The sequence below is a fragment of the Peromyscus maniculatus genome, chromosome 2 (genome assembly GCF_049852395.1).
Source record: "Peromyscus maniculatus bairdii isolate BWxNUB_F1_BW_parent chromosome 2, HU_Pman_BW_mat_3.1, whole genome shotgun sequence".
Taxonomy (NCBI): Eukaryota; Metazoa; Chordata; class Mammalia; order Rodentia; family Cricetidae; genus Peromyscus; species Peromyscus maniculatus.
Genome location: NC_134853.1, coordinates 87,957,392 through 87,985,111, shown reverse-complemented (window position 1 = coordinate 87,985,111; position 27,720 = coordinate 87,957,392). Strand labels below are relative to the sequence as shown.

Sequence of the window (27,720 nt, the reverse complement as noted above, 5' to 3'; positions counted from 1 at the left end):
TTATGAAAGCAGTTTGCACACCACTTACAGATATGGAAACAAAAATAAGAACTTGGCACTGATGACTACCTGTGACTATAGTTCTACCACTCAACGATTGTCACAGGTTCATTATGAATGGAAATGTTGTCAACATGTATATGTTGTCTTCTGAGAACTGAGAAGCAACTCTCATCATCTGCTACATTTCATATGGAAGAATGAGACTAACTGCTTTTCTGTGCCATTAATATTTTTCACAACAGTGATCTTTCCAAAAATGATATAATATTGGTGCTGAGGTGATGACTCAGCAGTTAAGAATGTTTATTGATCTTCCAGAGGGCCCATTTTCAGTTCTAAGCACCCACATAAGGTGGTTCACAACTAGCTATCTGTAACTACAGACTCAAAATATCCAACATCCTCTATGAACGCCAGAGGCACCTGCACTCATGTGCATATGCCAACACATATGCACACATAATTAAAAATTTTAAAGAAATTTAAAATTAAGTTAGACAATAAATGTATAGCATTTGTAAAATGCAGTGACAAAAAATGAAAAACTAAAGAACAAACATATTTTTGTACATACAAACTGATTCATCAAGATTTCCATCGTTTCTATGTTTTTATATAAGAATTGAAGTAGATGAAACTTAAGGAAAGCTTGTTAAAGTCTCTGGGTGTTCCATATCGCAAAGGTAGAACAAGCTACATCTAATAGAACCACTCTCAAGGAGCTCTAATGACCTCAGCTAAAATCCCTTGAAAGGCACTCTGCTAGCTTTCCACAGAGCTAGTTGCGATTTGGGATTTTAGTGAAGATGTACGTGTCAGATGCTAATGACCACTTGCTGTGGAGTTGCAAGGGCTGGGTGAGAACTCCATTTCCACCATGTAATACGATGCAGCCAAGTCTAACTTTGTAAGTTTCCATTTCTTTGTCTGTAAAATGAAGATAGCAGGCCTTCCTCATCAAGTATAAGAATAATAGCTCAAACCCAGTGATGTGAGAGTACCCTACGTACTAGATTCTTTACTGATGCGATTGCATTTTATCTTTGTACCATCATCCCATGTAGCTATGTTGCTATTTTCGTTTTATTTATAAATGTTAAGCAAACAGACAAAAAAAATGGACTTAAAGCCCAGATTGTGTTCTTACTAGGTAGCAATGAAGCTAAGTTTGGGCCTTTACCGAGCAAGGGTGCATAAAGATTATAGCCTTCCACGTGAAGTGATTTGTCCTAAGTTGGTGGAGTTTTCTAAGCTACATTAATAAACCTTGTTTGACATGGCATTACCCAGGCAAGCATATCATGAGTATTTAAAGAATTAATAAGTTCCAGTCAGGTTCAGGTAATACGTTAGAAATTAATAAATAATACATCATAATTACAGATAACCAATATTGCTGACATAGAATCACAGCAAAGAGATTAGAATGAAGACGGTGGCATTTGAAGCCAAGGGAGACAGAGGCGCACATTACAGTGAGATTGCAGGAGTGACTAGAAGGTACACTGCAAGTTTGGACTGGGAGTCCAAATATGGGATAAAATTTGGGGAGAAGTATGGACCCTCTCACAATCAGAGTCAGAACAGCTGTGACCCATGGGAGCTAAATTTAATACAACTAGTATTAACAAAATATGGCCATCCTAAGAACAATTTAAAGTTTTTATGTACTTATCACAGGAGTGCCAATTAGTGTGGTGGTTTGAAAGAAAATGGCCCCCATAGGGAGTGGCCCTATTAGGAGGTGTGGCTTTGTTGGAGTAGGTATGGACTTGTTGGAGAAAATGTTGACACATTTCTTTGTTGGAGGAAGTAGAGACAGGTTTTGAGGTCTCCTGTGCTTAAGCTACACCCAGTGTAGCACAAAGAATCTTCCTGTTGCCTGCAGATCAAGATGTAAAACTCTTAGCTCCTTCTCCAGCACCATGTCTGCCTGCATGCTACCATGTCCCATCATGGTGATAATGGACTAAACCTCTGAAACTCTAAGCTAGTCCAATTAAATATGTTTTCTTTTATAGGAGCTGCTGTGGTCATGGTGTCTCTTCACAACAATAGAAACTCTAAAACAATTAGCATGACCACTGTGGTAATCAGTCAAGCAGTGTCTACTCATGTTAGATGTACAGACACCACTAAGTATATATGTAAGAAAAACTTATGTGTATGTGTATAATAGTATTGAACCACAGAATCCAGACACAAAAGAGTATACATGCTCTTAAAATGATTTATACTGTGAAATTTACTAGTTTGTAAAAGCTTTGGTATTACTTTGGGTGATAGAGGGTTAGTGACTAAGGGAAGGTTGGAGGGCTTCATCTTAGCTATGCCTTTATAAACATTTTTTTTTCTGAACATTCATCAAATTACACAATTTCTGGGAGAATCTTTAATTTTGATGAAAAGGTTCTGTGTTTAAAGTTACAAAGCTCGGAGCTCAGCTGAACGACCCCAGTTCACACCTTCACACATCAGATACCTGCACGTGAGGTGTTTTTGTATTTATGTTTATGCTTGAGGACACTGGAGATAGATTTTTGTTTTGTTTTGTTTTTTGTTGTGGTTTCTGTTGTGCTGTGTTTTTATATTGCACAATAAAGGAGAGAAGATTAAATGGTCTAATACAAGTAAAGCGCTGAACTTGACAATGGTTAGTCCTCTAAAGACATAGATTATCATGCTTACGATGATAGCACAATGGATTTTCTCCTCTTTCTTTTCTTAGTTCTTTTCTCTTTTCCCCTGCAAAAAAGGATGGCTCTAATTGAGGATGCATTTTTAAATCAACAGTGTCTTGGTGCTGAAAGCTTATGCTAATCTTTGTGTCATAGAATTTAAATGAATATGGGCAGTCTCCTGTGGTTTGCCAGGCCTGTGGCTTTATGGACATGAGTATCTTTATTGACTAAATGAAGAGTCACATGTGGGTAGTCAGAGGATGCTTTGAGAGGTGGAAAGGAAAGAACAAGTTGTTTTCAGAAGATAGAAAGAACATTGGCCATTAACTATAAACCGTGGGAGGGCTTGCCTGGGCAGAGGCGAAGGTGGAAGAAAAAACTTTCAAGTCAGAGGGGTAAAGGGGCAAAAGAAGAGAACTCTTCCCTGGAGGCCTCCTATTCTCTAGCCTGCCTCCGCATGAAGCTGCTGGGAATGAGAGTTTCAATACTGGAGACACTAATCATACCAGCTACAAAGGTGGGGGAGCTAAATTTCATATGAATTCCTTTCAGTTCTTTAGAAGGATACAAACTGCCTTTACCTGGGGCCTCTTGTGTGCCAGGCATGGAGCCAGCACCCTAGGGTTACAGACATGAATAAGGCTTACCTCTGCTTTCAGGAGTCTCATGGCTTAGCAAGGAGCATGGAACAAGAGACTGACTTGAAAAAGGAAATAAAAGTTCCTTGGGGAGAGGGAAGCATGGCAAACAGCACTTCTTGCTGCACACTGGGCCTTCTTCACAATTTCTCCCGGAGCTGGATCTTCTTATAAGAGAAATGTGAGAATAGCTATTGTAGTTAGAATAATAATCATCCACAAAGCCCAGCATTTGGAGCTCCTTGGTGATTTTTCTATGATCTCAATCAATGAAAATGAAATAGTGAAGTGCTGTTAATTCCTGAACAATGTTGAAAGAATAATGGGATAGCGGAATGCAAGCTAACATTGCACACTTGGTGATCGCTTTCACATTGAATTCTTTCTGAATAGAATTAAGAATTTCTTCTTGTTCTTTTGCCCTTTCAATTCCAAGCCCTGAGAATTTATTGAACACATATTATGTGGAGGGCTGTGTAGTAGAGATACAACATATAAGACAAGAATGTACTAGATGAGACAGAAGCCACACAACACATACACACACACACACACACACACACACACACACACACACACACACACACAAAACAAACAACAGGGAAAAAAAGTACTTTGTGGTATTCAAAAAAGAGGGAAATTTCCAGGCAGAAAGAAAATATAAAGCTAAAAGTGGTCAGATACATCTAGGGTTAAAAGGTGGTTTTCATAGACATGAATCTCTAAGACACATATGCAGGATGTTACTCTCTCACCCACTGGTCCAAACTTACCAGGTCCAAACTCACACTGTATCTATGGCAGATTGACAGCGACACCCAAACATATGAGGTCCTTATGCTTAATCATCGTTAATATTGTTTTTCTAAAAACTTTTTATAAATGTTACTAAGACTCTAACATAGTCTGGTTTTCCTGGCTTATGGGTAGGAGTTGAGAACACCACAGCTAATGCTTTTGTAAGAGAGAAGCAGAGTGTATTTGATGCACATGGAAGAGACAATGTGAAGGAGTATGATGTTGATGTGTTACAGTCACGAGCCAAGAAAAGCCAACAGAAACTAGGGAACATTAAAGCAAGATTTTACACACACACACACACACACACACACACACACACACACACACACACATCACCTCCACAAGAAGGATGACCTTGATTTCAGCCCAAGGATAGTGATTTAACGCTTCTGGTTATATTTCAAGCCACCTAATTGTGTGATTATCTATAAGGAACACAGGAAACAGCACCTACTGAATCAGATATTCTGGAGATTAGCCCAGCAATTTAATGGAACAAGCTCTTGGATGATTCACTCTCTGAAGTTTGAGTCCAAGTGTACTAGGAAATGAAACAAAGAAGAAAGTTACCCTGCTTAACTAGAAAATAAAATGTGTGATGGCTTGGACACTCTAGGGTGCCCTTACCTCCTGGCATGGTGGGCTAATATATTCCCAAATGTTACTGTGTTGCTCCTATCTCTTTTTATCCTTCCTTTCCATTTTTCTTCTGGATTGACTTCTTTCTTGTGCACACAGTTGTAGTTAAGCCTAGTCTTATAACCTGAGACTGACTCATTGCCAGAGTAAAGCAATATCTACCTCTCAATACTCCAGTATGCCTGACACTCTGCAGCACTAACAACAGCCCATGTAGCTCAGATAATTCACGTCAGCTGCCCAAGGCCACAGCCAGTAAATGTCAAATCAGAATTTGAATCCTGGAATCAGGCCCTTTTGAGTCCATGCTTCCCATCTGTAGGCTCTGATGCCTCTGTTCATCTAATCATGGGATATTAGCCAGTGTTTCAGATCAATGCTTGAAGGGGCAGACTGCTCTATTTACCTTGACCTGAATCACAAACTCAGTCTCTAAACCAAAATGTTACAGGACTTAACTACATACATTGTGATTACAAGTAGTATAGTCCCCAGGGAAAACTCAGAATACATAGTATAGATAACTCAGAATACATAGTATAGATGTGGGACCAAACAAAAACAAAAACAAAAAACAACAACAAAAAAAAAAAAAACAAAAACACAGGTTTCAAACCCATGAACAAAGTATGTTGCCTGAGGCTGCAGCTTTCACTTTGGTCTGACTGCCATGGAGCAGAAAGGGATGCATGACTCTGGGAGAATACTACAGATAGAACATCTATGCTATTTTCTCCCTTCTCTTTCTTTTCAAGCTGTGGACCACATGGACTAGAGGCAGTGCTAGTCAGGCAGTATGTTCTGCAAATGTGAGCCATGCAGGCTAAGATGAAATCTTCAACATACACATGCTGGGTGCTAAAAAGCATGCTAGGCTCAAAAGCTGTAAAGGCTAGCAAGGAAAGTGGGGAAGGCATAAACTGTGACCTCAAAGAGAGCTGACTGTGAGTTCTCACTCCACAGCTTAGATCAAGTCAGTTCTCTGTTCTGAACTTGCAAGTGAAAATCCAGAAAGAAGAAGCTAATTTGCTCCATTCATTTGATGATTGTTAGGGTACATGATGTGTGTAGAGGGGCTTGCATGTCACAGTATGTGCTGTTGTTGTTCAGTGAGTGAAAGGAATATTTATCTGTGTATATATGTATGTATGTATCTTTGTATGTATACATCTATCATCTATCTATCCTTTTGATGGAAGAAGTGTGGAAGGGTCTGGGAGCAAATATGAGGAAGGTACCATGATACATACATATGAAAATACCATCCTGAAACCCATTTCTTTGTACCCAACTAAAATAGTTAATAATAATAAATATGTTATAGAGAAAAAAGCATAGGAGGTAAAGACATTGAAGAATGTCATAGGTCAGAACATGACCTTGCAAGTTTGGAAGGATCCAGTCAATATGTTCTGATGGGATAGCTCTTGACACAGGGCTGATATCATTTGATAGTCAAGATACCTGTCTTTTAGTGGAAATGAACACAAATTGGTGGCCAACTTTCATTCTTTTCCTTGATATTAGTACTTTATTCTTTGAAAGTTTCATTTATTTTGCAATGCACTTTGACTATATCCACCCCACTACCTTCCTCCAGCTCCCTCTAGGACCCCCTAGCGCAGAAGCTCCCAAACTCTGGGTCCTGACCTCTCTGGGTTGAATGAACCTTACACAGGGGTCACCTAAGACCATCTGCATATCAGATATTTATATTAACGATTTATAACAATAGCAAAAGTACAGGTACGAAGTAGCAACAAAAATAATTTTATGATTGGGGTAACCACAACCTGAGGAACTGTATTAAGGGGAGGTTGAGAACCACTGCCTTATCATGACTCCTTCTAAACTTCATGTCCTTGCTTTTACATAATTAATAGCACATTGTGTCCAATTAGGGCTGCCAATAACAGCCTATGAGAGACCACACCCCAAATAAAAGTGAGTTTTCCTCCCTCATCAGCCATCAACTGCCTATAATGCCTCAGCTATGGGTGGAGCCTCAGAACACACCCCTCCATCCATTCTGGAGAATTGACTGGCAGGAGCTTATGCAAGTCTTGTGCAGGTAGCCACAAATGTTCTGAGGACATCATTTCATGGCTTTTCTCCTCAATCTCTGGTTCTTACATTCATTCTCCCCCTCTTCCATTTTTCTTGAAACTTGGTTGGGAGAAGTTCATACAGATGACCCATCAGTGACTGGGCTTTTAAAGTCACTTACTCTCAGCACTTTGCACACTTATGAATCTTGTGTCAATCATTACACACTACAAAAAGAAGTTTCTCCAACCAAGGTAAAGAGCAACAGCATAACTCTATGGGTATAAACAGAAATATGGAGATGTCAGTTTCACACAATGGCCATTTAGCAAAACAATGACAGTAGGTGCTTCCACACACACACACACACACACACACACCCCAGAGTTCAGGACTTCCCAGACATGGGCATTTGACCAGGTTTACATTATGTTACATGAAATTCCTCCTCTGGACTATGTCTCAAATCCAATCAGAAAGTAGTTGGTTACCCTGTAATGTCCATGCTTGTATTGCATCAATGGGTACAACTTACCTAGCAGGTTGGTAGTGTAGCATTCAGGGTCCATCAATGGTTCAGACTATTCATGTGTTCTCGACTGTGAGTTGTACAGCACCTTATGACTCTGGAAAGCTAGTCAGCAGATAGAAAGTTTCCTGATCAGCTTGAGATGAATTTCTCTGTTTCTACCAAAGTGAAATGTGTTTTTGATGCCTCTGGACCTCCCTGACTATAACTCATAGGGAGGGATCCCATACCTGACACTGAGATTTTCATTTGCACCACCTTGACCTCATCAGACTTTATTAGAGAAAGTATGTTTATAAGCATAATATTCGTAGACAAGTTAGAAGTGCATTTCTGTTTCCACACATAACAGTAAGAGGCTTTTATAGGGGAATCGGATTTTGACCTCTGAAATAGAATCTCAAACTGTCAGACTCCTCCCACCCCTTATTCTTTCCTTACCAGTTCTAAAAACATGCTTTTCCCAAAGGACAAGAGATCTTTAATAAGCAGTGAAATCATGAGTTTAAAACCCCAAGATTAGAGTGAAGTGAATAGAACAAGCCCTTGTGACAAACTGCATAGGTTCAAATTCCAGCTCTACCTCTGGCTAGCTAACCTCCACCAAGTTATGCAAGTCTTCTTAGCCTTGGTTTCTTAATCTGTAAATGGGAATGATAATCACAGTTCTGTCTTTGGATGTTCCTGAGATGTGAACAACATGTTTAAATTCTTAGTTGCATACTTGCAAAGGATAATGTTTCCAGCTCTGTCTCTGGAACTGTCTAGATCCCTATTTATAAGTACAAATTGTGACTCCTTCCAACTAATGATGTAGTTACTGTTTATTTTTCAGTGGGGAAACCAATGATTTAAGTTCTCTACACAATATAACTTGAGTAGTAAGTCAGTATTTGAAACTAGACTGTGAGGCTAGTACTTCATGCTGGCTGCTGTGGATGCACAGGAAAGTCTCAGTAAGACAGAGGGAGAGGGTTACTGGTTTTCTCCCTCTCTCTTTACTTACCATTTATTTGGTCACTGAGGGAAAGTGATCTTTCTTCATTTTTATTTTTTAAATTTTGTGTATATGTGTAGGCATACATGTTTGTATATGCAGGTACACATGTATGTGGAGATGTAAATGTACATGTATGTGCATGCCTGTGGAGGCTAGAGAATGATATAGAGTGCCGTTCCTCAGAAACCATATCTTGTTTTTAAGACAAAGTCTCTCAGTAACCTACTTCTTGCTGAGTAGGTTAAACTTGCTGGACAGTGGGCCCCATAAATCTGTACTCATCACAATACCTGGTGTTTTTGTTTTTGTTTGGGGGTTGTTATTTGTTTGGGATTGTTTGTTTGTTTGTTTGTTTGTTTGAATACTGCAGGGCCAAACTCAATTCCTCGTGCTATCTCTATAACTGAAGGCATGCACCATTTCTGCAAATATAAAATAAGATATAAATGAGAAAAGAGAATGTAAGTAAATTAAAAGTCTCTTTGACAGTTAGCTTGGTTCATGGAATGTGGCATCAGGATTTGCCCAGTATCACCACATTCCTCCTTTGTTTTGGAAAATAAAGCCCTTTTGACAAACATTAGTGTATTGACTGCCACGCTTGCTACCACATGGATCAACTCTCTCCTCTGTCTTCCTCCTTTTCCACTGCCTGTCATTCAGCCAGTGAGCCTGGAGACATATATATTTTTCCCATTTTAGTTTAGCGATCATAATAAAAGTGAAGTCTATTAGGATGAGTTTCTGCCCAGGCTCCCTAAATCTCCTCAAACACTGCACAGCATGGGATTTCTGTTAGTCTTTGCCACAGGGGAAGCGGTACCATGCACCAACGGGCAGCCCAGGTGGAGGGCTCAAGACACAGCCTCTGCTAAATGAAACTCAAATGGAGACTTTAGAATATAAATATTGAAGTGACCTAGGTTGGATAAAGGGGAACCAGTTAGCTAAGCGTCTATCTTACATACAGGAAATGCTAAATTATTAAAATTTTAATAAATGTAATAATAAATATTTGATGTTGAATTATAGACGGCTTTGCAGCTACAGTGAAACTGAGAAATGACTTGTTATATCTGCATTAGAAGTTAAATACTTTTCAAATGGGACTTGTGAGGCTGCTGCAAGTCTCCACGTCTTCAAATTAAAAAGAGAGACAGGCATGAAAGTATTTGTGGCAAGTACACTGAGCTGGTGGTGAGAAGAAGATCCCAGAGTTTGAGGTATGCTTATAGCCATTGCCTAAGGCCAAGCCTATTTCTTTATTGTCTGTGAATGCACAAGGAGAGAAAAAAGGCCAATGTCAGATGTCTTCCTTAGTCACTCTCCATCTTATTTTGGGGGAAAATGGTATTTTACTGAATGTGTAGCTCACTGAGTCAGCCAGTCTGGTGGATGAATGAGCCTCAGGGATCCTCTTGTCTCTTTTTCCCTGGCACTGGGATTACAAGAATGGCCTGCTGCACCTGGTTGTTAGTGTGTTTGTTTGACATGGGTGCTAGGTATCTAACTCAGGTCATCTTGCATGCATGGCAAGCACTTTCCTGACTGAGCCTTCTCCCCAGGCTGCAAGCCTATTGTTAATCTCCTGTTTCACAGATAGGGAAGTTAACATTTTAGGGCTCAAGCAGGGCGGTTGGTGAGGGAAAGCACTGGAGCTGAAGTGAAGACTTCAGACTTAAGATCTGTGTTCCCTCCACCATGCTAGAGGACCTCTCTCCCTGCAGAGAATTTTTCTGCTTGGTCTAAATAAGGTGATTTTAGTCTCAGGGAAAAACAACCTGGATTGAATGACTTCAGTGAGACTTATGTTGGAATGCTGTTCTGGGAAAGGTGAGAGATCAGCTCACAACAGAGATGAGATGGAGATTAAGAAGAACATACTAAGATTCTATCTTTCCTTCTTCATTTTTCTATTATGATAGCTTCATTCTCTCAGACCATGTAACTCATGCCTTTCCAATCCCTGCTCCCTTCCATCCTGCAGGGGAGTGGTGTTGATTCTCATGTGTCATTAAAGATATATGTTCCTTGCCACCAAAAAGTAATGTTTTGCTTCCAAGATTTGGGTTTTGTAGAATTCTGGGGAAGGAATTATATTGGTCTGAGTACTCTTGGCTTAGTCACCCATCATTAGGTGACAGGACCACCAAGTACAGACATGGGCAAAGAAGAAATCAAGGAGACAACATTCCATCTCATGTCTCCCAAATTCTTCCTAGTATTCTTGTTATTAGACTTTCCAATAGGTTGGACTAAATCAGAGATGATTGATATGAGACTTCCCACATGCCAACTCAAATAAATAGGTAAGCACTACCTCAAATCTCATGTTGGGAAGATTTAAAGACTAAAGTGCGTTCTTCTAATTTTCTGTCTCATGACTTTATGATGCTGTTCCTCTGTCAAATGAAGAAAGATTATTGGTTTCTGAGACACAAAGAAAAGACAGCCATATAGATGGAGATGTTAAAGATGAATTAAAAGTAGAATTGTCTTATCCAGGGCTTTTTATTGATCTGTGATCTTAGAGGACATATTTGGCAAAATCTCATCTTGGTGCTAATATATTTCCTGAGATAAATTTCTGGCTTGTAGCAGACTCGAGGCTTCCTGTGTAAGTGTTTCCTTGCAACACACACACACACACACACACACACACACACACACACACACACACACACGAGAGAGAGAGACAGAGACAGAGACAGAGACAGAGACAGAGAGACAGAGAGAGACAGAGAGACAGAGATAGAGAGACAGAGACAGAAAAAACAGAGAGAGACAGAGAAGAGAGAGAGAGAATGGGATTGGCAGGAGGGACAGAGAAGAAGGGAGGTATAGAGAGACACAGACAGACAGACAGACAGACAGACAGAAAGAGAGAACATATCACACCATTTGGCCAGAAGGATCCAAGCATTTCAATGAATAGACTTCACTTCTTTTCTTTCACCAACAGAAGAAAACAATATCAAAGAGAAACACAACAGCAGACAGATTGTGTGATCAAATTGGAAGCATGTTTTCCCAGAGTTTGGGGAAAGTTCTAAAGAAGCAACAAAGGAAATATAGTATGGTGTGATTAAGTCTGTGACTGAGTCAGCCGCAGGTAGTAATGGGCCAAAGTAGAGCAATGTTACTAGAACAAGATAGTCAGTAAGGGACACAAAAACTCACTGCAACCTTGCATGAGAAATGCTGAGAAATTCCACCCCACTCAGGGGAAGAAGTAAACCCAGTGGAAAACCAAATGAAGAAGTCAATGAGGTGGTCCAGCACTTTGAGGTCCATGTCAGAGGAAGGTTGAGCTGAGGGTGAGTCTATCGGGGCACACAGAAGAGATCCATCCACATGCTTGTACTCCAAATACCTGTACTCCTCTATCTTCACTGACACCCTTGGTTTACACTTTCTTAAATAGCATCCTTGTCTTCAGTCCCTCCTCTATCCATGGACAAGTCATACACAACCTCTGTACAGTTTGAACCATTCTTGTTCTGTCCTTAGAGTCGCCTTGACATCCCTCACTTCCAAATGCTTCAAAATAAATGTCCAAGTAATATATGACAGTAACTCTCAGCCTGTGGGTTGCGACCCCTTTGGGGGTCGAATGATCCTTTCACAGGGGTCACCTAAAACTATTTGCATGGAAGATAGTTACATTTCATAACCATAGCAAAATTAGAGTTATGAAGTACCAATGGAAATAATTTTATGTCTGGGGGTCCTCACAACACAAGGAACTGTACTAAGGGGTTGCAGTATTAGGAAGGTTGAGAACTACTGATATAAGATGACACACATTTCAATCCAAAGCTGGGATACCACATCCAAATGCAAAGCACTCCCCTATATTCTCGCTTTCTCCAGTCACTGCCCCTTGGCAAGACATTCACATTGCCCCCCTTGTCCTCATTCACTAGGCTTCCAGCACGGTCACTTTTTCAGACCAGCTTTTGTGAATTTGTCACTTGGCATCTACTGAAGTCATAGCCCATGGTTGTTTCATTTATCTTGCCAGAGCATTTTGTCCTAAATTAGGGAATAGTGCACTGATTGTACTTAACTGTAGACAAGGACCCCACTCTATTTCCACCTGGTAGTCTGTGTGTTACTAAAGGTCACAGGTTGAATCTTAACCATTCAAAACACCATAAGCAGCTCAGAGAAAGGGTCCAAAGCATTTGATGACTCTAGTTGGATGAAGTAATTTCAATACAGTAGGGAAGATGTTTTTATATTATCAACAGATACTGTTCTGCAGATACTCCTGTATTACAGCCAATTATCACCTGATCCCTCTGTGTACAAATAATCTGCTTCACAGTGTTTACTGTAGCACAGTAGGCTACATTTGCTCAGGGGATTGCACATAACAGCAGCACTTTGGGGCAAGTGGAATAAAATCAAAAGGAGAAATAATCCTTAATTTGAAAAATCCTATGGCTATAATTGAAGTAGTTATGCCCATGTTTCAGACAGAAGCTTTCCCATAGGTATTGATGTGTTAATGGACATCAAGAATCTTTGGAAGAAAATCCCACATGCTGTGCCCTTCCTGCCATTGATCCACTAGGAACAGGTTAGGTGTCTGCATTCCTTGAGACATACTTCAAGCAATGCCACAACAATCCTTCAAGGTTTAGAGTCTATGCAAATTAAACCAATTATCAGAAAAGTGGGATATAATTCCCAGGGGCCTCTTTCAAGGTACATACATAACTAGAGGAAGGTGAAAGTGGGAGCTAGGCTTTCTTCCCTTAACCAGTTGCTGAACTCTACATTCTATGCACCCAAGTTTTCACAATTCTCAATGTCCTTATGGGCATCCAGAATTATTTGCATAGAACACCCTGCTTGAGTATTCCAGTGCTGATCCCATACCAATTGAACACATCCTCAGCATCATCTAGAAAGGGCAAAGGAGGATAAGGAAGTACCAAAAAGGATATGTAGTAATAAAGGAAAGGATATGGCAATCCAGCTTTTCCTTGGATGCTGTGAATAATGAACAGAAGTATTCCTGTGTGTCTATGGTTATTGACTCAGGTCACCCCTAGTCTAGACTAGCACTGCAATCTAGCCATTTCAGTCTATACCCAGACAGAGCTAACTCTTTAACATCTATCATGCTGGTGCCCAAGCTCGGCCACACAGTATCTAGACAACAGTGAATGAATTTCCTTTATCTTTCTGCCTCAGTTTTCACACTTTCGAAATATGGAGATGACTGTAGGATTCTAGTTGAGCATCAAGTGAGATGATGGACAATGTTTTGCATGAACCATTGGTCATTATTATTACTGTTTTGTAACTATTTGGCCTAAATAATATTTTTGCATCAGAGCCCCTGTTAGGTTGTTCCTGGACCCTTTTAGTGGGAATTTTAACGCATATTCTTTGTGTTCTCCCGAGTTTTTATGTGCATTGTACAAGATAACTGACAAGTTGAAGTACAACTCAAAAGTCCTTCAGAAAGGAATGTAAGATTCATGGCACTGTTATTTGCAATAGTTAAATATGGAAGCATCTCAAGTGTCTTTCAGCATATACATAGGTAATTAAAAATGTGTTATAAAAATATAATGGAATATTATTTGCCCTGAAAATGGAAGGACATTATGACATGTGCTGTAATATGAATGATCCTAAGGACATTATATTAAGTAAAATAAACAATTATAAAAGTGTAACTGTTGAATATTCCACTTCTACGAAGGATTCAGAGAAACAAAAATCTCAGAAACAAATAGCAGTGGTTGCTAAGGGCTGTAGAGTGAGGAGAATGGAGAGTTGTTTGTGTTCTGTGTATGGCACAGAAAAAAGTTCCATTTTGTGAGATGAAAAGCCTTCTAGTGAAGGATGGCAGTGCTAGTTGCACAATGCATACTTGATACCCCTGAACTTTACATTTAATAATTAAGATAGGGAATTTTGTGTCATGTGTATTTGCTATACCTTTAAGGAGGACCAGAAGAAAATAGAAGAGAAAGGTTTGGGTGAGACTATGAAGCGCCTTTCCCGCCAGATCTATTGTACCATGCCACTCATCTCAATTAAGTCCTGGCTTCAGTGTTCCTGTAGCAGAATCCATGGCCCCATAGTATACATCTTGCTCACTATACCCCTTTAGGGTGTCTTCACAACCCTGTTATCATGTCCCTAGGTATAGCAAGATGATGTTCATTGCACTGAGATGGAGCTGCCTGGGAAGGTCTGTACCCTGAATCTGCATTCATATTCAGATTCTGGTGCTGGGATGCTTGGCTGACTCACCAATGATAGTGTCCATCCAGCAGGGTGAACTCAATACCTATAAAACATGATAGGAAACACCTTGGGAGGTGCATGACCCCACATATTGCACAAAGACATAGTCTTGGGCAAATATATTTTAATACTTTTATAGATTCATTTATTGTAGAGTATTGTATGTGTATGAATGTTTTGCCTGCATGTATATATGTGCACCATGTGCATGCCTATTGCCTACATAGATCAGAAGACTCTGGATCTCTTGGAACTAGACATACGAATGGTAGTGGGTCACCATATAGGTACTGGGAATTGAGCACCGATCCTCTGCAAGAGCAACAAGTGCTCTTAACAGTTGAAGAACCATCACTCCAACCCCTTGAGGAAATATCTTAATGCCCATAAAAGCTGAAAATATCATAGGTCAAAAAGAGAAGCCTCTCACCTGTAAAAGAGTTTAGAAGGGATAGTTTGGACACACCCCTGGGGAAATTTGGTAACCTCTGGAAGCATTTCTTTCATTCACAACCTACAGGGTGCTATTGGCACCCAGTGGATATAAGATAGGCATACTTCTAGACATCCCACAGGGCAAAGAAAGTCCATACTCTAAAAACGGGTAACCCAACTTCAAATGTCAAAGATGCCAATGTTGAAAAGCCCTGCCTTAGAAGAAGGTATACTGCCCCCCTTAGACAGATGAAAAATTTCGATGTCCTTTAAAATACAAGTTCTTTTTCTTTTAAATCCTTTCCATTAAACCTAGAATTGATTGTTAGCCACAAATATAAGCATAAGGAAAACAGTGCTTGAAGGCAACTTAGAGAGAGGACAAAGGGATGTTCTGGGGAAAGCAGCAGCAGCCTAGCTTTAGGGTTGAGCATCTGCCCCAGGTGTTTCAAAGTCCTACGGCTGCCGTGTCAGAAGAAAGCTCCATTGTTCTATGTGGAAACATCACTGGCAGAGAGAAAATCAAGGTCTAACAATACCCTTACCCCCTTTAAAATGTGTCTAAGACTCTCTACCCTCCTTTACTATGACGGATTTTGAACATTAAAAAAAAGTTTACAATCCCAGCTGGGCTGGCATAAATCACAACGCCTCTGTACAGCAGCAGCAGACATGACTTATGGCCCCATCACTATGGCAACAGGAGCACAGCCTGCAGAAGCACAAAAGCGCCACTCCCGCATGACAGGCCGTGGCTGGGCCCTGATGGAGAGGCAAGTGTTCCAGAGAAAGGATGCATTCTCCAGAACTCGCTGCCCATTTGTCTTCATTCAGCTCAGGAGCAAGCCCCCTGCTCCATCTCTTCTGTTCTAGTCCTCAGCCTTCAGGTCCTTTTTCTTGCTCTCTTCTAAGTGGGATGATCTTTTCTCCTTTGAACCTTTCCCACTGAAGGTTTACAAGAGAAGGACACCGCCCCCCCTCCCACCCCCACCCCCACTGCCCCACAGTCAGAGCTTGCAAAATTCAGAGCAGGTGTGCCAGGCCCTGCGTGCTAAGCTCTGAGTTATAGTGACAGTTTCTACATGCTAACCATCAATACATATGTATCCTTCGTAGATGATTTCCTCCATGGTGTTGCCAGTGGGTCTCTTAGACTTTCTTCTTTCTGACAGGTCAGCAGCCTCTTGTGCAGCCAGCATGGATCCATCTCAATTGATAGGCATCTTCAGTCCCAGCCACGGCTCTTCTTGCCTGCTACAGGCATTGCTCAGGTCAACGTTGCTCCTCCCAGGGGCCCTTCTAGATGTGCTGGCTGTGAGTTCTCCTGGGTTTTCAGGCCTCTTCTGCCCACAATACACATACTCCTTCTACCAACTGCCTTCTCATCACTTATCAAGGTTCCACCCATAACACCACCTCTAGAAAGCCTTTTCTGACACCCCTACTCCCATCCAGTGTAGACACCTCTCTTCGCGCACAATGTCTGACCCCCTCTCCCCTCACTGCTATGCTCATTCTCCAGAATCAGTGCTAACCTTTCCCTCTCTTGGTCACTGTTACCTACAGCCCCTACCTGCTGCCTGCATCCCCCCTTCCTGTGTCTCACCTTCCGTCTGGTGCCCCATGGTAGTCAAGGACTGTGTTCTTTCCAGTCTTCAAAACTGATCATCATTTCTATAATTGAATTGATCTCAGGAATTCTTTTTGCCTTTGTGGAAGTCCAAACTCCATACATGCTCCTGAGGTACCTCTTGCCTGTAATCCTGCATTTGCATACTCTGTTGGCCAGCTGGACTCAGTTAATTTCTAGGGAGCTTGTATGTCTTCAGGCCATTGCATTCCCGGCATACCTGTTAGCCATTCTTACCAACTTCCCATGAAGAAGCCTTTTTCCACTTGTCCTTTAGACTTCAGTTTAAATGCCTCGCCCTCAAGAAAGACCACATTTACCAAACCAGTTTACTCACATGGTTCCCAACCCTGGATATATTTCTAAAAATTGGAGACTTTATGATATGTACTCACTCATAGGAAGATGCTAGATGTGGAACAAGGATGACTGGACTGCTACTCACATCACCAGTGAGGGTACCTGGAAAACAGGACCCCAAGAAAGACATGGAGAAATGGATGAGATCTACATGAACAGCCTGGACATGGAGTGGGAACAATGAAGGGCGAGGGTCGAGGGAAAGAGAGCGGGAGATCCTAGCTGGATCAAGAAAAGAGAGGGAGAACAAGGAATAGGAGACCATGGTAAATGAAGACCACATGAGAAAACGAAGAAGCAAAGAGCTGAAAAGGCCCACAGAAATCCACGGGGATACCCCCACAAAGGACTGCTGGCAGTGGTCGAGAGACAGCCGGGACTGACCTACTCTGGTGATGGGATGGCCAAACACCCTAATGGTTGTGCCATAAACCCCATCCAAGGACTGAGGAATCTGGATGCAGACATCCACGGCTAGGCCCCGGGTGGAGCTCTGGGAATCTAATTAGTGAGAAAGAGGAGGGTTTATATGAGTGAGAATTGTTGAAACCAGGGATGGATAAAGCACAGGGACAGATAACCAAATGAATGGAAACACATGAACTATGAACCAAAGGCTGAGGGGCCCCCAACTGGATCGGGCCCTCTGAATAAGTGAGACAGTTGATTGACTTGATCTGTTTGGGAGGCATCTAGGCAGTGGTGCCAGGTCCTGGGCTCGTTGCATGAGTTAGCTGTTTGAAACCTGGGACTTATGCAGGGATGCTTGGCTCAATCTGGGAGGAGGGGACTGGACCTGCCTGAACTGAGTCTGTCGGGTCGATCCCAGTCCTCGGAGGAGACCTTGATCTGGAGGAGGTGGGAGTGGGGGGTGTGCTGGGGGGAAGGGGAGGGGGGCCGGGGTGAGAGAGCAAGGGAATCTGTGGCTATTATGTGGAACTGAATAGTATTGTAAAATAAATAATAATAATAATAATAATAATAATAATAATAATAATAATAATAATCTCAAGTGCATATTAGAGCCGTAAGAAAATTTAGAGTCATAGAACATGCAAGTAGCCTTAGAATAACTTGTCATGAGTAACTAGTAGCTAAGAAGAGCAAGATTATATCTTAAATTGGGACAGCAATACAATCTTTACCACTGACCAAGTTAGTAACAAGGCCCTGTATACCTCTTGATAGGATGCTCTGAGAAAACAGCATCCCTTCTGGAGCGTGCCTACCTAAAGTATAAATTCTGAATCTAATCATAGGGAAGCACGCAACTGCACCCAACTGAAGTCTATGAAGCAACTAATGAACATCTTTAAAAATATGAAGGTCATGGACACAATAGAGACCGAAGAACTCTCCAAATATAAAGGACCACAAGCAATGATGAAATTGATTTCAGCTCATGAGCCGGGGCTTTCTTTGCTTGGAGGACATGAGCAACTGGGGAAATTGTTCAATGGGTGCAGCACTAACCACGTTTGGATCCCCAGAACCCACATAAAATGCCAAGTGTGCACTGCAGTCCACCTGTAGTCTCAATGCATGGGAGGCAGAGACAGAGAATTCCATTAGCAAGCTGGCTAGCCAGACTAGCCAGACATTGAGCTGCAGGTTCAACAACAGATTTGCCTCAGTGAATAAGATGGAGAATGACTAAGGAAGATGCTTGACATCTACTTTGTTTCTCCATAAGTGCATGATCACCTGTGCTCATAGGCACGTGAAGACACACACACACACACACACACACACACACACACACACACACACACACACCACTCTCAAAAACAAAGAACAAAAACAACATAGCATGAGTAGAATACTTAAATGACTATGGAATAGTACCAAGGCAGTTATAACCTTCTGATATAGATAATTATAGTAATGGAAGGCGATGTTCTTATTTTCAGAAAATTCACACTAAAGTATTTCAAGAAAAGATGCTTTGTGTCTTTTAACTGATTCTTAAATACTTGAGAGTGAAAATGCATGTGTGTGTGTGAATCCAGCAAGTGCAGATGGGATGAGAGAGGAAGCAGAAGGAAAACTGTCCTTATGAGTTCTCAAGTGTTGATCTTCGTTCTTCTCCAATATTGTTTGGATCATTCCGGGCTCCTTATATTTCCATTTGAATTTTTTGTTAACGTTTGTTCACAACATGTAGCTGGGAATGCAGCAGGGACTGCATTCAGTCTGAAGATCAGTTTGGGGACCATGACCATAGGATGTCTTTCTCTACATTTAAATCCTCTTTTATTTTCAGCATTGTTTTTGTAGTTTCCAGAGTACCAGTCTTGCACTGAATTTATAAGTTTATTTCAGAATATTTTTTTGCTACTGTAAATGGTATTGCTTTCCTAATTTTTTTCTCAGAATGTTCACTACTTAATAAGTATAAATACAATTTACTCTTGTACATTGACCACAAATCTTGCATCCTGATGAAGCCAATAATAAGTTAGGTGTGTGTGTGTGTGTGTGTGTGTGTGTGTGTGTGTGTGTGTGTGTGTGTGTGTGTGGTGTGTTAGCATTTGCTGTATACAAAATCAACTCGTCTGTAAAATAGAAATAGTTTTCTTTCTTTTCCAATCTGGATTTCTTTTATTTATTTGTCTTTCAGATATGCCTGACTACAAGCCCCAGCAAAATGCTAAATAGAAGCAACAACAGTTTATATTTAATTTTACAACTGTTCCATAACCCTCATATTGCATTAATATAAAAATGCTAAAAATATATGCCCAAAGCCTAGTCTTAGGAATACTGATTCGGATGGTCTAGGGTAGTACTAAAGGTGGTGGCAGTTTTACAAAACTTTCATTTGCTGTGCAGAAGTTTTATAGATACATAAAATCAAATGCACACAATGGTGTGAAAATGGATGCAAAACTGTCTTGGGAAACAAAGGGAACTGATGAGAAGGGAAGGGGCCTGAAAGGGGAAGACAGTACGGCATAAGGAAAATGTTCCAAGTACTTTGTATGTTTGCATAAAAATAAATTTACAGAACACTGCTTGATAAGAAAAAATACAAATAAATTTAAAGGTAGCAAAAGTGGCCAAAGTATGTAGACTACACAAAGAACCAAAAAAAGAAAGAAAGAAAGAAAGAAAGAAAGAAAGAAAGAAAGAAAGAAAGAAAGAAAGAAAGAAAGAGAAAGAAAATAAAAAGCAAAACAAAAGACCTGAAACCTTTCAGTTGTTCTAATGTCTAGCCAGGGTTGATCATCCAGCTCTCTGGAAAGGGGCCCTTTTTCCCCATCATAGCATGTGTCCGAGTTGACTTAGATGACTTGCTCTGTTTTCCAACAAACTGAAAATCCTGCCAGAACTGAAGTGTTTTATTGTTATTGTTGTTTGTTTGTTTGCTTGCTTGCTTCTTCCATCATTTTATCCAAAGCAATAGTCTTTACTACTGAGGAGACTGAAAAAAAAGGAAACCTTAATGTCAAAATCTGTAAGTCTCACAGTATCATGAGGTGTGTAACAGGGACCCTCATTTGCAGATAAGAAAAATGATGCTCCTTTTGAAACAAGTGGTTAAGAACTGTAGGGGGTGGAAAGCCAGACCTATATAAATTTGAAGGTAAAGTTTTCCATCTCTAACAGGATCCCTACCTTACAGTACGTTTTCTAGTCTCCATCTAGCTCATAACTTTCAAGTGAGCATTTGTATTTGTTAGCATGTCCACAGTGTAGAATGGAATACAGTCACACTTGTTTGGGTTATTTTTCTCACATTTGCACTTACCCATCTCTTTGTACCTCATATTCACAAGCTTCCAGTTTCCTGGCCATGTACTATCAGTCTCTACCATAATGATGGCAGTGACCTCCCCTTCATGAACTCTTCCTATGAACTAAGGGCTTAACAGACGTTTTGTATCACCTGACTTCAGTCACTCCTAAGGCTTCCTGGCCCTTTGAAACTTTTATGATGTTGTTTCAAATGAAAAAAAAAAACTGGTTCAGAAAACCTGTTTGTCCTTGGCTACAAAGTTAATCCAAGAGCCAGTATTTTACATAGCTATAACCAACACCACAGCTTAAGTTATTTACCCTGTCATGTGTTGCCTTCTCCTTTTGCTAAAAGTTCAAGAGCATTGCCCACATTTCACGTGTCAGCACTACTTCCAGTTTATAATAGAGCATAAATAACAATCTCACAGAAGACTTAATAAGCCATGCATTTCTAGGCTCACTCATAGATTCTCTGGTCAGTAAGTCTGGTGTGAAGTCTTTATATTTGCATATCTCCTAGGTTATCACATGTTGCATGTGTTGCTAGTCATCAAACCTCACTTTGAGAAATTTCCATGACACTTTTTAGGGTTGTATCAAATTTCTGTTAATAGGACAAAATGCTAGAGTTAAGAAAGCTAGAGAGACTGAGGTTATAACAATGTTGGTAAAGTGCTTGCCATGCAAGCATGAGGCTATGAGTTCAGATCCCCTGCACCCATGGAAAAAACCTGAGTATGATGGTGGCGTGCCTCTATAATCCATGCAAAGGAAGAAAAGACTGGGGGATAACTAGAGCTCATTGGTTGGCCAGTCAACTTAGTGATCAGTCTGCTTCAAGATCAGCAAGAGACCCTCTCAAATAAATAAATAAGTATAAGTATGAGAGGAAAAAGAAACCAACAACAATCTCTAGCTTCACATGCATTGTACATACACCCACACGCACAGTTATACACTCCCCCACAAAAACATGCATAGGTATATCTATGTTTGTGTGTGCATGAGACACAAAAACTACAAATAAAAGATGTAAAGGTTGTAAGGGAGTGTATTAGGATGGTGGCACATAAGAAAGGTGACTCCTTCACCTTGTGACACCAAAGTGAGAAAGAGAGAAACTACAATACCTATATGCCATTCAAGGCCATACTCCCAACAACCTGGCTTCTGTAAGTTTTTCCTTCTGCTAGTAGTGCCATAGGATGAGAACTAAGACCACAACACATAAGCCTTTGTTTTTTGAAGATGCAAAACACCTAAACTACAGTAAGTGTGGAAGCAAGAAAGAAAAATAAGTGGACCCTATGGAAGCCCATTGATCTAGAAACCCAGTTGCAACTGTTGGCAAATTATTGCTGAAGCAATTCAGCCCATCATCTGTTACATATAAAATTTTATTAGAGCATAGCCTCTTTCATTTTTTAGCAGATTATCAGTAGCTAATTTATTGCTACAGTGGTGGAATTGACTAGCTGCAACAAATATCCTATGGTCCACTAAACGTAAAGTATCTACCATCTGGTCTATGGCTGAAAAAGTTTGATACATAGTGACTCAAAGTGTGGTCCCTAGACTAGTGGAATTGTGATCTCTGTGAAACAAAGAATCCTGGTTTCCAAATCTTGACAAGCTAAATTGCAATGTATAATTTTACCAGATCCCAGGGTGATTTATCATCATAGTGAATATTAAGAAATGGTGCTTCTAAATAACAGAGTATCTGAGAGACTGTATTTTAAAGTCAAGTAATTGAAACTCTGCTAGTCACTAACCTCATACCAGGGGTGGATTATTCCCATTCTAGCCTCACACATCTAAACACAAGTCCAATATATCATTATATTAAGGACTGGAATGAAGTTAAGCATTGAAAGTCCTGGTCTTTAATAATAGTTGAATAAGAGCTAGTTGTCACTATGGTAATTCTTCTTAGTTTGCAAATGGGAGCCCCAATTTGTGCCTAGGAACAAAAGTGACATTCAGAGTCACATGGGCACAGGTTCTCTGGGTTTGACTAGATGTGGCTTGTTTTATTCCCCTGGTTTTGATGAGCAAATAATGATAAACTGTGATAAAACTCTGTCAGTCCTTAACTAAGCAAAATGATGTTGGGCAAATATTTTCTTCTGGTCTTTTTACACCCACAAATGCAAACAACGAACCCCATCAGGCTGTTATTTGACTGAGCTTATCAAAGGTCATGTAGAACTGAAGATCTAGTCCAGGGCCTGGTATGTTGGAGATGGTCAATACAGGACACCAAAATTGGGAGGGGTTAAAAATAAGGAAAGAAACCTATGATGTCATCTTGGGTTGTTCGGGAGAAACCCAGTCTCCTTCTGAATAGACACAGTTTTAGCAACAACTGAATCCTGCAGGATGATCAAGAAGCCATCATGGTTCAAGGCCCTAATGGTCTGCTCCTTTATCCAAAATAATCTCCAATGAAAGAAGCAAAGGATTGGGAGTAAGGCAGATGTAGATCCAATTCTGTTGCTATCCAAAATTCCCTTTGCAGCTTTGGGAGCTTCATAAAATTTTATTCCTTAATTTGGTCATCGGTAAGCTGTGCTAACTCACCTTTCATTCAGTTGTGAAAATCAATGAGCTGATTCATGGCTAGCAAACAATTTCAGTAACAGATGTTATTTGCCTTGGTGGATAAAATCCACTTGGAAGGAGTAAAAATCCACACTGCCAACCCCATCGCAGATAAGTGTGGGTGACCACTGGGGTTATAGATAGAAAGGAGGTCTGAGAGAAAATGAGATAGCCTTCTATATTGTGTCTTTTGAGAATGGAGAAGCTGAGGCATGGCATTGGCCCAAGGCCACACCATAGAAGAGTGGAATAGGCCCCTACCTTCAAGGGGCCCTTCATATTTTATTAAGCTATACCTCAACAGCCTTGGTCTTCACAAATATTTCTTGTCTTCACAGTCACCAGTGACTGAGCAGGAATTGGGCTTTTCATCAGAGATTGCAATCAAGGCAGCCTTGAGCCTTAGAGAGGTATCTCCAAAGGCTGTTGTTCAGCAGGCTGAGGCAGAAGCTTGAGGCCAACGTCAGCAGCCCTGGGCTCCTGACAGCAGGTGTGGATGATGAATGGGCAGCTTAACGTGATGGAGCAAATTGATCATTGCATCACCGACCACAACTTATTCATTTCTGCAAGGAGGGCAATTCATTACCCTGCATGTCACGCTGCCCATGTCAGTGCCAGAGATAAAAGCCTGAGGCCTCACAGCCTGTGCCTCTCATCACATTTTCCCTCTTCTTAATAGGAGAAAGAGGATGCTGAAATAGAGTGCCAGATGCTCAAGGCTGTTCCAGGGTCCTCAGTCTTGCCAGATCCTGGAGGCAGTTTCTTCTTTACTAAGAAATCAACTGAGACAACCCCCTAGGGCTTTTAAGCTAATCAACAACAACAAATAAGTTGCATCTTTCAGGCTAGTCTTATACACTCAAGGGCAGTAATGCTGAAAAGTTTCAAGGCTTCATATAAGCACAATAAGAATGAAGTCAAGCATTGATTAGTAGGGTCTATATGGGTTTACAATAAGTACACTTATGCCATGTATTACAATACAAAAGTAAACTGTTTTACTCAGTTACCTATTGCTATCATGTGTTCATCAGCATTAACATGGAGGCAAAAAATTAAGTATGCAATTAATGAAAAACTAACCTCTTATTGCTATTATAGGGGTAGCTATCAACTTCAGTCTAACACTTTTGTGTTTATCTAGATAAATTTGAGGCATACTAATAGTAGTGAAATTACTTAAGTTTGAATATATTTTCTCCTACAAGGCTCTTTCATACTCTGGATTACTTTCTTGAGTGAAAAAGAGAAATGTGAGATCATGAGGAATTAGCTGGTAATTTCACCCTGGTGAATTCATTCCACTTCAGCTGAGGTATATTCCGTAATTCCTGCCACCAAATAAACAAATGAGCTTCATTGACACTACCCTTTTCTCAGTAATGCCCATGCTATGATCCTTTTACAGCCCATGGCAAATTGCTTTGTCTGAACTGTGATCTCCTGCATGCCAGCCTGCTGAAAGGCCTTATTATATTGATTATGTCCCTTCTCTCCTTTGTCTTTGTAATAGAAGCCAGACCCCTTTCCTTGCCCTGTGAAAATGCACCCTACATAACTTAAGTGTGAATGGTGGGTATTCCAGTTCCCATCAATGTGATTCAGATGCTCTCTCCCATGGCAATATCCAGAGCAAGAGAACTCTGCGCTCATCACTCACTCTTTTATCTCAGTTTATGTCTCTGTTGGCTACATTTTTCCACATGCTCCATAATGTGCAGGGTTTGAATACCAGGTGCTCTGGAGACCAATCTTAAGGGTAGATTTTGAACACACAGAAAAGAAGCTTCTATCTTTCTCTGTGTTGCACAGAATTCCACAGAAGGGTTTGTATTGGTGCTGTGAGGTATATATGCCTTTCACTGTGACACAGATAAAGGGAATCAAGCACCAGGATGGCCAAGTCTGCAGTATAGAAGTCAGGGGAGGGTTCTTACACATTTATATCCCCCACTCCAGAGCCATGAGGAGTAAGAAGTGGTAACCCTGTAAAGGGAATTAAAAAAGAAAAGGAAAATAGAGTGGTGCTATCAGGATAAGGTTGCAAAGAGGCTTTCCAAATTATAACTCTCCATGGCTGTCTTTACTGGGTTCCATATGGATTCTTTCATTTCAGTATTTAAATATGTTCAACCATGTCTCATTTTAAATGTGATTATCATTTAGACTAATAATAGTGATTTTTTTCTCAACCCTCACATCCTTCTAGCTCTTACTAAGCCCCTCATCCTTGAAGCTAATTTATTGAATGAATGCTGTATGTTTGTCACTTCTGTTAACTCACTTCCCATTCATGTTTTATCTCACTAGAAGAATCATTTCCTATCTCATAATGGTTCTTACTCAGGAATAGCTTTGCCCTTCTCCTCACCAGAAATACCTTTCCCAGTCAGTCCAAAAGAAGTACTGATGCTAATCATTGGAAGTTGCTTCCAGTGCCTAGGAAGAGGCCAGGTATGTGTTGCTGGCTATGCTAACAGGTCAAACAGCACAACAATGAATTATTCAGCCCAGAATGTAAATAGTTGCCAGAACAGGAGAACTTGGCCTCTTCTAGAGCTAACTCTTTCATCTTATAGAAAAGACCTTGCACATTGTCCCATATGTGTCTCTGAAGAGATGCCAACAAATTAATCACACACACACACACACACACACACACACACACACACACACACACACCAAAACAGAAAACTGAAAAACCATTGATATTGCTTAAATAATTGCCACATCCCAGGCAATGAGTTGAAAAAATTTCCTGAAGCTTCCGTACCTCATCCTCACCAAGCATAAGATATTCTAGTTGTATCTAACATCATCCAGCTTCTCACAGGTTACCCCAAATCCAAACTCAAATCTACTTGGTTCCAAAACTGAATCTTATTATGAACAAATGAAGGCAGTATGTCCTCTGGGACCCTCACTACATTCCATGAAGCCTCAACCTCACTTGGACTACTTGGTCAGTCACACATTTGTGAAATGGGCACAATTATTTGACCCTGTATCTACAAACATTTCTCACTCCTCCAACCTTCAAAGACTCATTCAGGCCATAGCCTCATCTTTATATCAGCTACCCCCAGGTCTTTGCCACATGGAGTATCGCACAGCCTTACATCACCTTCTTTTCTTCACATCCCAGAAGAAATGACAACCTTATTGTTTCTGAAGCTGAGTGTGGGGGGGTTGAGGTACATATGTATATACAGTCACATGTGTCAATGTGTATAAAAGAGAGCAGCGTAGAATATCAATATTTCTCTAGCATTTTCAAAGAGTGATTGTATTTTATAGAAAGCTAAATTATATGTACATAAATATGTATGTACAACAGTTTATATCACTCAGAAGTTGCAAGCCATGTTAGAATTAAGACTGACTTAATGTGAATATAACAGCCAAGTGCAGGAGTATTGTCAAGCCTCAGGGAAGTCCAGTACTTGGTAGCCAAAAGTCTCTTCTTCAAAGAGTATTTATTAACAAGACACTGAAATGTGTCTTGGAAAGTGATATTTTAATAATAATCCTACATTATACAAAGAAACCCAAGTCCTTTTCTCCCATTCCACCAGCACAGCTCCTCCTCCTCCTCTTACACAAACACACACACACACACACACACACACACACACACACACACATGAGCTACAGTCTGCCTACTTACAGTGCTACAAGCAGCAATTATCTGTCCTCCAATCATTTTATCATCATTAGTAATGAATAAATGTAGTCTCCACATTTTAGCTTCTACATGCCACTTCTACTGAAAGGATTCAGAGCTCCTTAGAGAAATGATTAATTCTAGAGTTGGGGCAAAGAATGTAAAAGGTGAGCCTGTAATATCTTACACAGAGAAGGAAACCTCAAAATATCAATATATGTTATAGGACACAGGATTCATCTTAGAAAAGCTTACACTGGCCAAATATGATATAGGTTAAACATCAGAATAAATAATTATGGTAATATAACCCAGTAAATGAACAAGAAATTACCACTCAATACACTTTCTCAGTAATAAATGGATACATTGAATATTTGATAAGGAATGAAGTAATGGAATTTCAAATTAAGTCTACACAAATTGGTAAATTGTTACTTTACAGTAAAGAAGACATACAGCACCTTGATGGAACACCATGTGCCATATGACCTAAACCTAATCTTGAAGAAACATCACACAGATAAAGAAGTTTCACATGAATCAAGATTATGAAAGACAAGGAAAAGCAGAGGATTGATTGTAAATAGAATACATTACATATAAAGGCAATTCTTAGTTTCACTTTCCACTAAAGAATACTGTTGAGAGAGTTGGCAATATTTAATTGGAC

The 27,720-nt window shown here is 40.4% G+C and overlaps 1 protein-coding gene across 4 annotated transcripts in view; it reads left to right on the top strand.

Moving 5' to 3' along the window:
* Astn2 (astrotactin 2) overlaps positions 1–27,720 on the top strand; it is a 952,034-nt gene that overhangs the window by 433,987 nt on the left and 490,327 nt on the right. The window lies entirely within an intron of this gene.